At 41.0% G+C, this 16866-nt stretch overlaps 1 long non-coding RNA gene across 2 annotated transcripts in view; it reads left to right on the forward strand.

The window, feature by feature from the left end:
* The window catches only part of LOC142604294 (uncharacterized), a 234523-nt gene that overhangs the window by 48913 nt on the left and 168744 nt on the right, over nt 1–16866 (forward strand). For both annotated transcript variants that reach the window (XR_012838169.1, XR_012838166.1), the window contains exon 2: nt 1140–1261. This is a non-coding gene — a long non-coding RNA (uncharacterized LOC142604294). The remainder of the gene's footprint in view (nt 1–1139; nt 1262–16866) is intronic.

A 16866-nucleotide genomic window follows, 5' to 3' on the forward strand; every position in this document is an offset into this window, starting at 1 on the left:
ATTTCAATTTATTCCATCAACTGCATAACAAAACCAACAATGCCAATGCCTGACTGCATTAAAATCTGTATTTCAAGGGTTAACAAAGTTATGCAAAAAGTAGTTGAAACCAAATAATTTTACCTGTGTGTGGCATTGCCTGTGGGGATTTCTGGGTATGCTAATAAAGAAAACCAATTAGAAGTATGCCAGGCTTGTTTTCTTCTTTGGACCTACTCATCTACAGTATATGCATGGCTGACATTTTGAACCCATGGGTCTCCTGAGGTTTAGTCTTGTAATCATATATGTATCCATATAAGTAGATACCCAGACATGACAAACACATAGACATAATTCAACACTTGAGGTTAATGAAGGGGATATATACTATATTGGGATCAATTGCTTTGTATTTTTGTGTACCTAAAACATGTATTACTTTCAATCAAAAAAGAAATTTGCCTTGGAAAAATAATTTTTTAATTCTTGGATACATCAATTATGAGGAAAAAGGTTGTTCTTTAATAATCAAGTCCTCCTTCTCCACTTCCCCTTTCTGCGTGTGTTGATACTGATTGTGTACAAGTCCATGTGAATTTAGTAGAAGGCAGTTTCCACTTTGGTTAATGCATTATCAAAAAAATTAATGACATTCCAATAATATGACCTTCAATTTGATATAGATAGACCTCTTTAGTTCACTTATGTCTAATTCTACAATGCTTATCTTCACACTTCTACAATTACTGCATATTTTGAAAATTACCATGGTATTCAAAGTTCTATTGTATACTGGATACTTGGCAAGTACAAGAAAGCTCATAAACCAAAGTAATAGTGTCTTTACTTCTAAATGGCAAAAATCAGTTTTTCAAAGAAAGGTGCTTTATGATATCTATAAGCTGGATCAAGTTTACTGATGATGATGATGCATAACCCATAAAAACATAGCTTGAACTTGATGTCAAGTTGAGTTTGCCAGGGTGAGGAGTGGTGAAGTCTTTTTTCTTTTCTTTTTTTTCTTTTTTTTTTTTCCTTTGAAAAACATCAGACTTGATAGAGATGAATTGAACAACAATAATCTTGGAATTACACAGGGCAATGTTTTTACAGAGTCATTGTTTCTGAAAGAACTGTTCATTGTCTTTATGTTACAGGCCTGGAAAGTAACATTTTCTGTAGATGTCAGCTTTTGTCTGGTGTGATGCCCCATTCCTCTGCTGATGCCACATGCAGCACGGAGTAGTACTGGCAAATAGAAGAGGTCCCTTGGAATAAGGTAGGTTTCTTTCTTTTCTACAAGAACATGGCTTGATGAAGTTCTTCCTAATTACTTTTCTATTGAATATAAATGAAGTCAAACAGGTATCTTAAGTCTTCTAAGTTTTGGAGAAATGTTACCGATCTCACAGCTATTGCTCTATTACTTGGTTGTACCTCTAAAATTATCAGCAGAAAGTATTTTCAAGGTATCACCATTGCACTGTGGCAAAAACCACCATTCATGATCAGCAACAGAAACTAGGAAATCAAAGGATATATTTTAATTCCTATCATTGGTTGTGAGAAAAAATAGTGTCTATAATATCAATGATTTCTGTAATGAACAACATTAATTGCTTGTAGTTTTAAAGACTATTGAAGTAGCAGCAGAAGAATCAAATGCATATGGTCTTTCTTCAATAAGGTGCTGCAAAAGTATGGGTTAGAGAAATTTGAGATAAGAAAACAAAAAAGAACATATATGAAAAGCTTAGAACTGAGGAAACTGGGAAAGAGACTTTTGCTTGGAGAGGACCCTTTCATTAGCAAACCCTGAAGAAGTGCTATAGGGTAATTGTAGAAGTATGACAATGGAGGGGGGCAGTTGTGAAAATAGAGTATTGTGCTGGATCCATGTTTCACTTCACCTTGACTTGTCATTGTTTGTGGAGGCTTCCTCTGTGTTGGTATCTACTGAGCAGGGCTATTAATGCATCCAGGTGTTATACTGGGCTCCAATGTTCTATGAGCTTTCATTAGTCTCACAGTTTTGTCCCAAAGCATTCTTGGGATGTTGTGACTGTTACCTGTGACTACAAGTATACTCTGTAGTCCCTATGCACATGTTCTCAGAAATAACACATCTTAATTAGTTTTCTGTAGCTGAGGTTATTTCCTAATAGAATGGTTTAATGAGAGTGATTTTGAGAAACATTTGCATATTATTTATGCACATAATCTCTGGACAAAGTGCAGTGCAATGAATAGATACTGCTGAAAGGCATTGATTCCAGTTTACTGTTTTCTCACTGGTAAAACATATTGAGGTGAGAGTTTGTTACTTAACCGTGGGACTGGTAAATATGACACAAAACCTGCAATAGACCCACAACCGTCTGGAATGGCAGCTGAGCCCTTGGCAGGATACTGTAGGGTATGCAAAATGCACTAGTTGCCTATGCTTAGCAGTCCTATCCTATATATTAGATTTCTGTTGCAGGGAACTATACAACCTGACCTGATTCAGTTTGGATTGTGACAGACTCTAATCCCAGATTCAGAGGTAATGTTGTAAGTGGAGGTACCTAGAGACCTGCAAGGAAAGCAGGGTTGAAATGAAGCAAGTAAGGCAACCAGTAGGAAGATGTAAGACAGTAGGGAAGCTTAATTTATCTTATTTGCTTTTGATTGCTCTTCCTACTTCTACTCTTCATGGGCTAGCAACTCACCACTTTCAAGTGAGCAACATCTTTTCTGAGTTGTTTTGTCATGCATTATTTCACAAAAAGAAATGTATTAATTACTGTATGCTGTACTGCATCCCCTCATTGTGTACCAAGTGCAAGGGAAAATATTATGGTTGGTATCTGACATGTGGAACTAATTTGCCTCCCTTGGAGTTCAGGGAGAGGTCTTGGCTATTACAGTGGAAGAAAACATTATGAATTATAGGAACCTCACTTGATGATGCTACATTTGTAGTTTCCATTTGTGATGATATGCTATGAATAAAATATGGGGATGATATCCCATCCCCATTGAAATCAGTAGGAGTTTTTCTCTTAACTTCAGCTAGGCCATGACCCTGGGAATCTCTGCTGGCTCCTGGTGAAGAATTTGTTCTATTCATGCCTCTAACCAGACCTCCTCTGAGGTCTTAGTTTTCAATATTCCAACCAAATCTGCTTCTTAGGTAATAATTCTTTCCTATTGAAGTTTATTTGTACTTGATTTGGGGGATCCTATGCTCAAAGAAAAATGTTTCTATACCTATATTTTTCTATCCTTAAATATGACAGTATTGTTAGGAGTAATTACAGACTGACTGTCAGGAAATGCTATCTGATAAAAAGAGAGAAAGGACTTCAGAATAATTTCCCAAAGGATGGACTGGCAATCCTACAGGTAAGATGTAATATAAAACTATTCTGCTTGTTGAAGGCTATAAAATGGACTGCAAGAAACAAGGCTTAACTCTGAGACGAAAGACTAGATCACTTAATAGCTCTTTAATATTGCTAGTTTCTACAATCACAAACTCTTTCCTTAAGCGTATTGTGGATTTTCCTTCACCAGCTGTCCTATGGTGCTAATTACCATTTTATGCTCCCAGCATTTTGCTTTGTTCCTTTAAAATTATGTATAAACCGTATTTTGCAGCTTGAAATCCCTTGCTGAGACACTACCCCCATAGATAAGTATACTTGCACTGGCACTTCCTCTTGTTTAAGATGGTTAGGATTGCAGAGGGGGTGGGGGAATAAGATTATTTTCACCAGGGAGGAAACATGATGTCTGTCTACTGTAGTTATTGGTGCATTTAAGTCTCCATATTGTTCCTGATGTGATAGTTTGTTACCTTCTCTACTGAGTTGTTAAGAGATCTTTAGGACAGTGATGTTGTATGCATGTATATTATATAAGTAATAAGCCAAAATATTTAATCTTGCTAGTTCCTGGTACTTTTTGATCAACACACTGAATCAGTATTAAGTCTTCACTTTGTTAATCAACTTGCCAAAGCATACCACTTATTCAACTGGAAGAGTACCAAGAAAACAAGACCGTAATGTTCTTCTCATCACAGTTGTCCCAGATTTTCAAAGTATTTGAAGTACCCTGGAGGCAGATAATCTTAAACTAATTTGTAAAGGAACCAATATAAAAAAGTCTACTTTTATACAAGATTTCACAGTGATAAGAATGTTTGATGGAGGGAAAATGATTCAGTGCAATTTGTAACTTGGAGAACTTAATACATTTGACTCCTTTTTCTGTATAATACAAAGAGTTCATATGTTGCACAATGTTCATTTTTAATTAAACATTTTATCATTGCACAGCCTTTTATTGACATTCCTCATAATAGAGCTGATAAGATCTTGACCTACTCTTCAATAAAGCAATGTATAACTCAATATTCTGGCACACACTGTTCCCTTCAGAATTAAACACATGATTTTCTGATTTAATTTAAAAAATCTAACGTACTTTTATTCACATTTATTTACTTTAACTTCTCAGATTTATGCCCTTGTTTGACTTATGCAATTTGGATGCAACCATTTCTTGGACTGTTACTCCTGTTTGCTTGAGCTTTTAGCTAGCTGGACCATTTTATTGATTTTTTTTCCCCTCCTTTCTTTCTTTTCCTTTTTAAAATTTGCAATAAAAAGTGATTTATCACCTAATCTTGTTTCCTACAGTACCTTTTGAGTCCAATTTTGATTAGTTGCACTAACTTCACTCACTACTGCCTTAATCATAGGTTTATAGAGTTTCTGCTATCACAGAAATTCCTTCAGATACTTCATTAGAAGAAATTCCTGAAGATGTCCCCAAAGATGAATTGAAAATTTGATCCCTGTCAGTAACCCTAAAAAGCCTTGTCACATAAAGCTGCCCAGGTTCATGCGTTCAGATATACTGATAAGCATTCCTGTAGCTTGGCAGGATTTTCTCACCTCCGGCGGAGCTGCAGCAAGGGAGCAGGAATCGGTCCCGTCAGTTGGTAGTGGCTGCTATGGTGCCTGCTGACCCAGGAGACAGCTGGAGACAAACCAAAAATTGGCTCTAGAGCAGCATCCGGAGAGGATAAGCCTAAGTCTCTTTGCCAGGGTTTGCTGTCTCCTGCATTAGGTTTATTACATCAGAAACTGTAGTATTCCTCTACATGTGGAAACCAGGATTCTCTACCATTTTTGCTACAGCAAGTCACCCCTTATGAGCTGAGCACCCACCGTACCTAAGTAGGAGTTATACGTAGAAGATACGACATCTGCCTACTTGGTGACCATCAGGTGTTGTGGGACCCACTTTCTCAGTAATCTAACCTCTTCCTGTATCATCTGTCTCAGATGATAAGCACTCAACTACCCTGCCCTTCTGTTTTATACTTCAGAAAACCAGCTCTGGGCATTTGCTGTTCATCCTTATCCTTGTGTCCCAGATCTGTCACTGTAAATGTATATTGATTTTAGCTGATAATTTTGAGATAATTTAATGAACTAATTTGAAAATGCTTTATGTAATATATCACAGAAAATGCAGGACTGCCTTACACTTTAGAAAGAATTTTAAGAACTGGGGAACACTAAGCTTGACTATTGAGGATGTATTCCTTACACCCTCACAGATTTCTTGTCTTGCTTTGTCAGCATAGCAGAAGTTAAATATCACACAGGGCCTCTGAGAGTAGGAAGTTACCATGTGCCAGATGTGTATCCTTCAAATTAAACCTTTCAAGCTTTTTTGTCATCAACAAGGTCCAGATCCTCATGGATAAATAGGTATGTAATATATTGAACTAAGTAGTTATTAGATGCTTGAACTAAACCTAGATTTCTGATTTTGTTCTTTTTTTTTTTTTTTCTTTGGGATGTTATCCCCCCAAAAACCTCCAGGAAAATACACTGCCATGTTATTGGAAATGTAAAGCTTCATTTTCAGATTCTTTAGCTGTTGGGGCACAGAAGTATTGGAGAGCCTGTAAAGTATGAAAGTGTGTGACTTGACAGAAACAGCGCATCATGTTTTGTTAATTGTTCTAGAAGGTAATTGTTTAGGGAAAAGGAGCGAATCTAACAGCATATGTAGCGGATTCATGGCATTCAACACCTAGCCAAGTTGGAGAATAGTATCATGGGAAACACAATCAAGGTGTGCCTGGGGGGCCTAGGAAGTTGTCAGCACAGGTGTAAAAAGCCATGCCTCTCTGTCTTTGCTAGATCAAGCTAAATCAGGTAAATGTCAGCAGAAGCTTATGCTGTTGTTTGCTGTGCAAGCATATGATTGATACATTAACGGTGCAGGGCTTCACCATCCCCAACAGAGGAGGGGGAAGGACATCTGAGAAAATGAAAAAGCAGATAAAGTTGTTAGTAGTATCCATCCCTGAAAGCTCACTTGTTAAACCAGACCTAAGTAAGTCATATCAGATGAAGCCGCCCCTTATATTAGAGATACTGGACATTGCTACTGAAATAAAGATACTCAATTTTAATCAGACTGTTGGAGCAGAGAGACTCAATTTATGCCATAGGAGGATGCTGCTCTTCAGAGGCAGTGATAAAAGTGCTCGTGAACAGACTTATTTGCTCTCCCTTGCTCCTTCCACCCTGGGCAGTCTTGCAGCTGACAGGAAGAATAGGAGGGAGTAGTACTGGTATTTTGCTTGCTTGCTTTGTTTTTTTGGGTTTCCTGGGTTTATACCCTTGCAACTTCAGGCTGGCTGGCAGTGCTTGCAGTAGCTGAAGAGACTGTGCAAGCTAGGACGGTGGTGACTGGCATCTTCACAGATGCATTGGTGTTAATTTTCCCCCAGCTTTTCACCACAGGCTGTCCTCTAGGTATTTTAAAGGGCTTCTAAAATTAATAAAATAAGATCCTGGGTTTTAAATGTACTCAAAACATAGTAGAAAAATAAATATTCTGTTGTATTTGCTGTTGAACACTTGTCTAAATGCCCCCTTGTATGCAGGGGACTAATAGGAAGATCTTTTTTCTATCTTTAAACAGAAAGTAAAGTAGAATGTTTATAGAAGAATGAAAAACCTTAAAATCTAATTCTAATATCATCAGTGTCAATTTTGATAAGTATTTTAAAATGCACCATATAGTATGCAGGAATTTGTTTTCATGAGCACCACTTTAAAAGCAAAAGTTAGACGGTGTTTTTACTGACAGAACTCAAAGAAATGCAGATGTTATTTCTCCAATGAGAAATATTTTATATTGGTTAATTAAATAATAATGATAAAAAAGCTTGTATAGCTGTGATTTTGATATTCAAAGATACACCCTTGCCAGAGGGAAGGTGAGAGTGTGGTTTAACTAAGTCTGTAATCTCATTTCAAGAGATCTGTGTTCAAATTTAGTACTTTAAATTAGTATTTTAAATCCACTTCCTCAATCACATTGTTTATGTTATACGTACAGCATATAATCTGGCACAGTTAGCAAACCCATGTCAGTACAAGTCAGCGACTGGCCACACCAGTTAAGATCAGGATGACCTAGATAGGTAGCTCTGGCTTTGTTGCATGCTGAATTATCAGCTTGCTAAAACTCATGAAAATTCACAACCACTTCGTGTAAACTCTAATTTGCTTCTGTATACACTTGAGACAGGAAAAAAGTGTGCTTTAAGAAGAGAGGAGTTACGTAGCATTGTTGTTTCTGTGTATATTTGTTTAGTGCTTTAGATCTTGTTGAAAGGGAAGTCTGTTGACTATGTGCTTTGGTTACATTCAGTTCCTTCAGAATGGATGTGTTTTGTTTATCAGCTTATTACCTGACAAAAGAGCAGTTAATGCTAAGTTTGGAGAATGTTACCGGAATATTATAAGTTGTTGTGGTTTAACCCAGCAGGCAGCTAGAACAAGCCCACAGCTGTTCGCTCGCTCCTCCCTCACCAGTGGGATAGGGGAGAGAGTGGGGGGGGGACAGACGACAACACAAGTAAAACTCATAGGTTGAGATAAAGAAAGTGTAATAGGGCAGAAAAGGAAGAGAATATAATTGATAAAAGAATATACAAAACAAGTGATGTGCAGCACAATTGCTCACCACCTGCAGACCATGAATGCCCAGCTAGTTCCCAAGCCACAGTCTAAAGCCCTGGCCAGCTTCTCCCAAGTTATATACTGAGCATGATGTCATATGGTATGGAATATCCCTCTGGCCAGTTTGGGTCAGCTGTCCTGGCTGTGTCTCCCGCTTCTTGTGCGCACCCAGCCTCCTTGCTGGCAGGGTGGTGTGGGAAGCTGAAAAGACCTTGACTTTATGTAAACATTGCCTAGCAACAACCACAACTTGTGTTATCAATATTATTCTCATCCTAAATCCAAAACACAGCACTATAACAGCTACTGGCAAGAAAATTAACTCTTTCCCAGCTGAAACCAGGACATCAGTGCATTATTTAAAATAGGTGAATCAGCCTTATCTTGTTGATCTTTTATTGGGGTATACCCATTGTAAATCTCACTATTTTATAGAAAACAGTTTAATGATTCATGAAGTACCAAAGTTAATTGTTAATATAGTGATATCAAGTGTCTAATATACTGATATTAAAAATCTATTCACTCTAATAATTTCATAGAATCATAGAATGGTTTGGGTTGGAAGGGACCTCAAAGATCATCTAGTTCCAGCCCCCCTACCATGGGCAGGGACACCCTCCACTAGACCACATTGCCCAAAGCCTTATCCAACCTGGCCTTAAAAACCTCCAGGGATGGGGCCTCCGCAACCTCTCTGGGCAACCTGTTCCAGTGCCTCACCACTCTAACAGTAAAGAATTTCTTTCTAACATCTAATCTAAATCTACCCTCCTTCAGCTTAAACCCATTACCCCTTGTCCTGTCACTACACTCCCTGATAAACAGTCCCTCTCCATCTTTCCTGTAGGCCCCTTCAGGTACTGGTAAGCCACAATTAGATCTCCCCAGAGCCTTCTTTTCTCCAGGCTGAACAATCCAACTCTCTCAGCCTGTCCTCATAGGAGAGGTGCTCCAGCCCTCTGATCAGCTTTGTGGCCCTCCTCTGGACTCTCTCCCACAGCTTGATGTCTCTCCTGTACTGCGGGCCCCCAGAGCTGGACGCAGTACTCCAGGTGGGGTCTCACAAGAGCGGAGTAGAGGGGCAGGATCACCTCCCTCGACCTGCTGGTCACACCTCTTTTGATGCAGCCCAGGACACGGTTGGCTTTCTGGGCTGCAGGCACACACTGCTGGCTGATGTTGAGCTTCTCATCAATCAACACCCCAAAGTCCTTCTCCTCAGGGCTGCTGTCAATCCATTCCTCACCCAGCCTATAGTCGTGCTTGGGATTGCGCCGACCCACATGCAGGACCTTGCAGTTGGCCTTGTTGAACTTCATGCAGTTCGCACGGGCCCACCTCTCCAGCCTGACAAGGTCCCTCTGGATGGCATCCCCTCCCTCCAGCATGTCGACCACAGCACACAGCTTGGTGTCGTCAGCAAACTTGCTGAGGGTGCACTCGATCCCACTGTCCTTGTCATTGACAAAGATGTTGAACAGTGCCAGTCCCAGTACTGACCCCTGAGGAAAGCCACTCGTCACTGATCTCCACCTGGACATTGAGCCATTGACCACAACTCTTTGAGCGCAACCATCCAGCCAATTCCTTATCCACCGACTGGTCCAGCCATCGAATCCATGTCTCTCCGATTTAGAGACAAGGACGTCATGTGGGACAGTGTCAAATGCCTTGCACAAGTCCAGGCAGATGATGTCAGTTGCCCTTCCCTTATCCACCAATGCTGTAACCCCATCATAGAAGGCCACCAAATTTGTCAGGCACTATTTGCCCTTAGTGAAGCCATGTTGGCTGTCACCAATCACCTCCTTATTTACCATGTGCCTGGGCATAGTCTCCAGGAGGGTCTGCTCCATAGTCTTGCCAGGCACAGAGGTGAGACTGACTGGCCTGTAGTTCCCTGGGTCTTCCTTTTTTCCATTCTTAAAAATAGGGGTTATGTTCCCCCTCTTCCAGTCGGCGGGAACTTCGCCAGACTGCCAGGACTTCTCAAATATGATGGAGAGTGGCCCAGCCACTTCATCCGCCAGTTTCCTCAAGACCCGTGGATGCATCTCATCAGGTCCCATGGACTTGTGCACCTTCAGGTTCCTTAGATATTCTCGAACCTGATCTTCTCCTACAGTGGGCGGTTCTGCATTCTCCCAGTCCCTGCCTTCTGTGACCTGGGCAGTGTGGCTCAAGCACTTGCCAGTGAAGACTGAGGCAAAGAAGTCGCTGAGTACGTCAGCCTTCTCCATATCCTGGGTATCAGGTCACCCGTTTCATTCTGGAGGGGACCCGCATTTTCCCTCGTCCTCCTTTTATCACTAACGTACCTATAGAAACTTTTCTTGTTGTCCTTAACATCCCTGGCCAGACTAATTTCTGTCAGGGCTTTGGCTTTGCTAACCTGATCCCTGGCTGCTCGGACAGTTTCTCTGTATTCTTCCCAGGCTACCTGCCCTTGCTTCCACCCTCTCTAGGCTTTCTTTTTTTGTTTGACTTTGCCCAGGAGCTCCTTGTTCATCCATGGGGGCCTCTTGGTGTTTTTGCTTGACTTCCCATCGCTCCTGAGCTTGGAGGAGGTGACCCCTGAATATTAGCCAGCTATCTTGGGCCCCTCTTCCCTCCAGGGCTTTGTCCCATGGTATTCTACCAAGCAGATCCCTGAAGAGGCCAAAGTCTGCACTCCTGAAGTCCAGGGTAGTGACCTTGCTGCGTGCCCTCTTCGCTGCCCTGAGGATCTTGAACTCCACCATTTTGTGGTCACTGCAGCCAAGGCTGCCCTTGAGCTTGACATCCCCTACCAGGCCCTTCTTATTGGTGAGAATAAGGTCCAGCATGGCACCTCTCCTCATGGGCTCCTCTATCACTTGGAGGAGAAAGTTGCCATTGACACATTCCAGGAACTTCCTGGATTGCTTGCGCTCAGCTGTATTGTCCCTCCAGCAGATGTCAGGGTGGTTGAAGTCCCCCACAAGGACCAGGGCTTGTGAGCGTGAGGCTGCTCCTATCTGCCTATAGAGGCCTTCATCTGCTCGGTCCCGCTGGCCAGGTGGCCTATAGCAGACCCCTGCTATGATGTCCCCTGCCCCAGCCCTCCCTTTAATCCTGACCCATAGGCTCTCGGTGGGTTCCTTATCCATCCCCAGGTGGAGCTCCATGCACTCCAGCTGGTCATTGACATAGAGGGCAACGCCCCCTCCTTGCCTGCCCTGCCTGTCCTTCCTAAAGAGCCTGTACCCTGCCATCCCAACACTCCAGTCATAGGAGCTGTCCCACCACATCTCTGTAATGCCAATAGTGTCATAGCCTTGCACACACATCTCCAGCTCCTCTTGTTTATTGCCCATGCTCCGTGCATTCGCGTAGAGGCATTTCAGTTGTGCCCCCGATGAGGCTGACTTATTGGCTGGGGTGGCTGGGATTCTTTTGATGTATCTTCCCAGTGTTACCCCGTTGGTTCCTGTTGCATCTGGAGCCCCTGGCTCATCTCCTCTAGGCTTTGAGCGTGCTGTAGAGCGTCCAGCACATCTCTGAGCAGTAGGCTGACGGGCCTCATATTTTCATAATTCATAATTAATATGGACTAATGATTAATTTCTTTTTAATAATTCATATGGACATTTAGGGTATTCTATTACATTTAAAAAAAAATAACAAAACCACCTCAGTATTTGGACCTTTTTAAGGTCTGTCATGTAGAGAATACATAGAATTTGTATATACAAGCTAAAGTAGGAAGCAGGTTGGCATTGAGGAAAGCTGGCTCTTTTGTTAAGGCATTTAGCTAGAAATTGGAAGTTGCAAATTTAGTTGCTGAATTTTACCGTGCTTTTTCTTGTCTATTTACTGATGGGACTTCACATTCTTCACTTATTCCAAGGATGTATATTATATGTAGGAAAGAATTGTTCAAAAAGTACAGGTATTTTGACCCTCAAAAAACTAAATGAGAGGACTCTCTACTACTTTCACTATGCTATTTCCATTGGTCTTGATAGATGTTCCCACAGAGTACAAAAGATTAAGATGAGGTTATAGTTGGCATGTGTTTTAAATGGATACAGATAAGTAGTAAGTCATGTACTCGACATTGTACTGAGATATATATATATATGTATGATCTGTCGTTTTTATGCAACGTTCTGCTATGATGCTCTGCTTCCCCTCTATCCACATGCACACTGAATTGCAGCTCTGGTCTGGCTTTAATGAAGGGACATTCTTCTGCTCTGCAGTTGCTTTCAGTTGTTGTATTTAGTGCTCTGATATGGCAGCTTTCACTGTATCCATAAAATATGAGTGATCATCAATAAGCTATCCAAGAGAAAGGAGTTTTAAGGAGGTATTTGAATGAGGAGAGGTTGACAGTACAAAAAAGGAAGGGGAGTTCTCTGAATTTATACTTAGGCACCAGGGAGAAAAGGGTAAGGTCATTTGGGCAAGAAAGCCTGTAAGCATCCTGTCACAGGGTCAGATCACACGTTGAAATTGTAAATTCCACGCGACAATCGGTGTATTCTGTGAGTGTGCACATGTTGGTTTAATGAGGGTATCCACTCATCCTCTGCTCCCTCTGCAGCTCTTCAGGTATTCATAGTGTGAAGTCAAAGCCACCTTCACCAGTCACAGATTCTGTGGGGAAAAAACCAACCTGCAACAAGTATTTGCAAGAGCAGTTGCATTGAAAGTCCCATTTGTGACTGTAAGTAGATTCCTTCGGCAGTTGCAAACATTTGTGGAGAAACAGCAAACAGAAAAAGCCTTCTTGTCTACGTGGCTTGGGCTACCCAATCAGGAGAAGAGCACAGTTTTGTGAATTAAGTGACCAGTAACGCATCACGAATAATGAATAGTGATTGTTTGTATCCGCCAGTTAAAAATTATGTCATAGGGTCAAATATGTTTGCACACACTGCTCAAGGACTTGTGACTAATGAAGTAATTAATAACACCTGTGACCTATTTGCAGATACCTGGTGAACCGCTTTAAGGGCTCAATCCATTGGTTACGTTTCCCAAGGAGCAATTCCACCAGCGCTAGTTAAAAATGTGTAAAGTCAAGACTAGAACAGAAACAGTTTCATCATGTACTAGCACTGTCCATCCTCAACACTTGTTGCGATATACCCTTTATTGATATGAATATAACATACAATGGATTCTGTACCTGGTTGTGTGATTCCCCTCAGTTCAAACCAGCAGACCCCCAGGCCTCCAGAACCTTCAAATAGCTGTATTATTTTTTAATTAGCTTTCGAGTATGAGATACTGTCACAGAAATAATATTCTTCTACTAATGATATTCAGTAATGATTCAGCCAAGCCCTGTTCAGAAGCAAGTAAAGGTCTAATCTGCTTTTCCAGGAGTTTGTGTTTACTCCAAGGAGCAAGTCCTTTGAGGTCACTGGGCAGAAGAGGAAGTGCTGGGCAGAAGAGGAAGTGCTGGGCAGAGTGAAGTGCTGGGCAGGATTGGTCCCAGAGACACAGCTTCATAAAGCTTTTTTCATTCTAGCTACTACTGCAAAGAGAAACATCTTCCCAATCAAGGAGGAGGAGGAGGAAGGAGCGGAGGCCAGGCCTGGGAGCACGCAAACCTCAGAACCACAAGATTTTAAATTCCATTGTATGTTTAGTGCAGTTATTGTTCGTCCAGGGCTGATGTGCTACTCTGAAGAACAAGTGAAAACTGCAGCAATCTCTCTGAGTCCTTGCATTTCACACAGGTTTTACTTCAACGCTGTATTATACTTTGTCCCTACCAAAACCCAAATGTTTTCGAGGAAGGAGTAAAGGAGGGTACTTTGGTTAGAAAACAGGGTGTAAGCCGTAAGGCATCTAGTTTGTAAAATCTTTAGTCTCTCTTTTGCTTTTTGTTCTGTAATTGATTACTAGCACCCCCTTTAACCCACCTTAAAGGGCAAGCAGGAAATTCATGTTTTCGTTCATCAGCCCATCCCTCTGAAAAGCGTTCAATATTAAAACAGTTTGCGAGGAGCAAAGGCAGAAGAAACAAGAGGCCCAGTTAGAGCGTGGCAAGGTTACGAGATGCATGTCTGATGCCTGCAGCAAATATCGGCTCTTGTTCCTGTACAATTTTTGCATGGGGAGACCAAATTAATTGGGGTATGGCTCTGTTCTTTCCTTTATGTGTGACCTTTTATTATCTCTGTGGCCCTGTAGTTCATGCAGTGTCATAAAGCTGTGGGAAAGTCTTGCAGCTAGTGTTATCAGCTGTTGGAAATTAACTTTAAAATGAAATATCTATGTTTCCTTTTGCCAGAAGGTGTCCGGGAGTCTGTAAACTGCTACGAAGGTGCAATTATTGTGGTTGTGATTTTGCTGTAGCTGAGCATTGCTTGTGCATCTTTTTTCCCTTATTTCCCTCCCCTTCTTTCCCCCCCCCCTCGCTTTTTAGTGCAAGCTGTGGGCTGGCAATCAGGTGTTGTACTGGGGGAGGGGGTTGCTTTAGGAGGGGGGTTACATGGCATAATTCCCACGAATGTAGGAGGAGGATGAAAAAGATAAAGAAATTTTGTTTTTCTGAGCTAGAGGATTCTCTGCATGACTTCCCCACTGATGGGATCATGTGCTTTCAGGCTGAGATTTTATTAACAATTCAAATGGAAATTGAGGGCACAGGAGGAGCAGATTCTCACATAAACTTGATCTGTCCATGAATGCAGTTCTCTGTTTGCCCTGACCCTGCATGGCTTAAGACACTGCCTGTGAGGCCTGAGTGCCAGACACAAAGACCGAAATGAAAAGCAAGCACATTCCAGTAGTCTGCACAAAGGCAATGGAGCAGTTTCTAGCCGTCTCCCCAGGGAGAGATCTTATCTCCTTGCAGCTAAAACGCTTTAGAGTGTTTATTTGTACTCTAGCACCCGAGGTTTATGAATTGATAGGGATGCCGATTAAACGCTGTAAGTTTCCTCAGCGAGTCTTTTTGGGGGCACGGAGGCGTTCTGCCTGTATTTTCTTTCCCAAATACGTATCGATATTTATCAAAAGGTTGCTCCAGATTCCTGAGGAGTGAATGCAAATGAGCGTTGAGGGAGAAGGCCCTCCAGAAAGTACAGTCGTTAATAAAAGTCATCACCGGTCTTAAGAGAGTTTTGCAAAACTTTGGCTTTAGGACACATCACCTGTTTTTAATGTTTAAAACATTAGCGCAGACTGTCACCGATGCTGGACACTTGTGCTTGCCGGCACTCAGGAAGGTTGCCCCTGAGTAGCCGTACCAATTAAATGTCGCGTATACTTGGTTGACCTTGTGCTACAAAGCCAGCGGCGCGCAGCACTGAGGCAGAGGGAGGACGCATGAGGCAAGGCTGCTGTGGCCACATCTGCACGGCCATTGCTTTCCGCCAATGGCAGTCGGTGGGTGATGCTGCCTGTCAGGGAAATTCTGCTGGGGATGAGAGCTGGAGGGGGGGGGGGCGGTGAATGATGGTGGTTCGCTGGTGGTTTTTGTCATTTTTTTCAGACTGGAGGTGGGAAAGGCTAGGAACATATCCCAGTGCAGAAATATAATTCATATTCCCTGTTGCTGCCTGATGTTAATATTGGCAGTGTCGGTAAACGCTGGAGATTCCTTAATCAAACTATTAAACGTTAATATTCCTGGCTCTCCTAATCAGGCTTCCTTGTATGAAAGCTCTCTAAAAGGATAGGAAAAATGTAAGTAAACAAATGTTTTGACTGTGGTAATTCCAGAGTCACAGTTTTAATCGCCCTAGTTTTTCCTTATTTTCAGCCAAAAAAAAAAAAAAAAGGAGGAAAAAAAGCCCCAAACCAAAAGCCAGAAACTTTTAGGTAGGAAATCATAACCATATGTTTTTCCATTTTTCTTAAGGCGTTTAAAGGTTTTAAAACTTTTGATACTCCTTAAAGTAGTTAAATTAGTAGAAAGAGACTAGCAAAGGATATTGATTAAAATAGTTTTGTTCCCTTAATTTTATGGGGGTTATATTATCCAAAATTAATGGTTGTACTTAGGCAAATTGTCAGTAATTGGTGACAAAATTGCTTTATTGCTTTTCTTTCATTTGATGCTAATTAATGGCCCTACGTTATTAAGTTCAAGCCTCTTCTGCATTTCTCCTTCTCCATAAATATTCTTAGTGGTAATGTGTCAGAGTAAACTTTTTCCTTCAGTATATAAAATAATTGCTTTATAGAGATGTGATAACAAACAGATTTCTGGCATAATTTATAGAAATGTGATAACAAACAGATTACTGGCTTAATTTTTCCTGAAATAATGTAAATGTTATTTGTTCAAGAGCTTGAAGTCATTTTGATATGAAGGAATACATCAGTAACATAATGTGTTAATTGATTCATGTGGTAAAACATTAGTTTTTCATATCAAAGTATTCCTTAGTGACTTACCCAGCAGTTACTTTGCAAAATCTAGCCTTTGTTTTGTTTTACCAATTAAACCCCCCCTACCTTCTCTCCTACTACTGTACAGTGTATTTGACAAAACGATTCTATTTCAGTGGACTAGAATAACACCACAGAATTTGTCATCATGTTTTCTACCTGTTAATGAAACTGGTATTTGGTACAGAGCAATTATATTATTTTAATGGTCTGTAAATATTTTAAAGTATAGCACAACTGCAGTAAGTAAAAGTCACTTCTAGTTTTTCATGTGAACAGGATGGAAATAACATCGTGTGTGTGTGTGTGTGTTACTGGTTTGTTTCCTAAGAATTTTAAAAAAAAAGGGTAAAGAATATATGTCACAAAATTTGATATATTGAACATCATATACCAAAGTAGAATAGAGAGTGAAGGAGCTTAATATTAAATGACTCTTAAAAGGGAGTTTTGATGGCCT

This window comes from Balearica regulorum, chromosome 1, assembly GCF_011004875.1.
Source record: "Balearica regulorum gibbericeps isolate bBalReg1 chromosome 1, bBalReg1.pri, whole genome shotgun sequence".
In the NCBI taxonomy this organism is placed as follows: Eukaryota; Metazoa; Chordata; class Aves; order Gruiformes; family Gruidae; genus Balearica; species Balearica regulorum.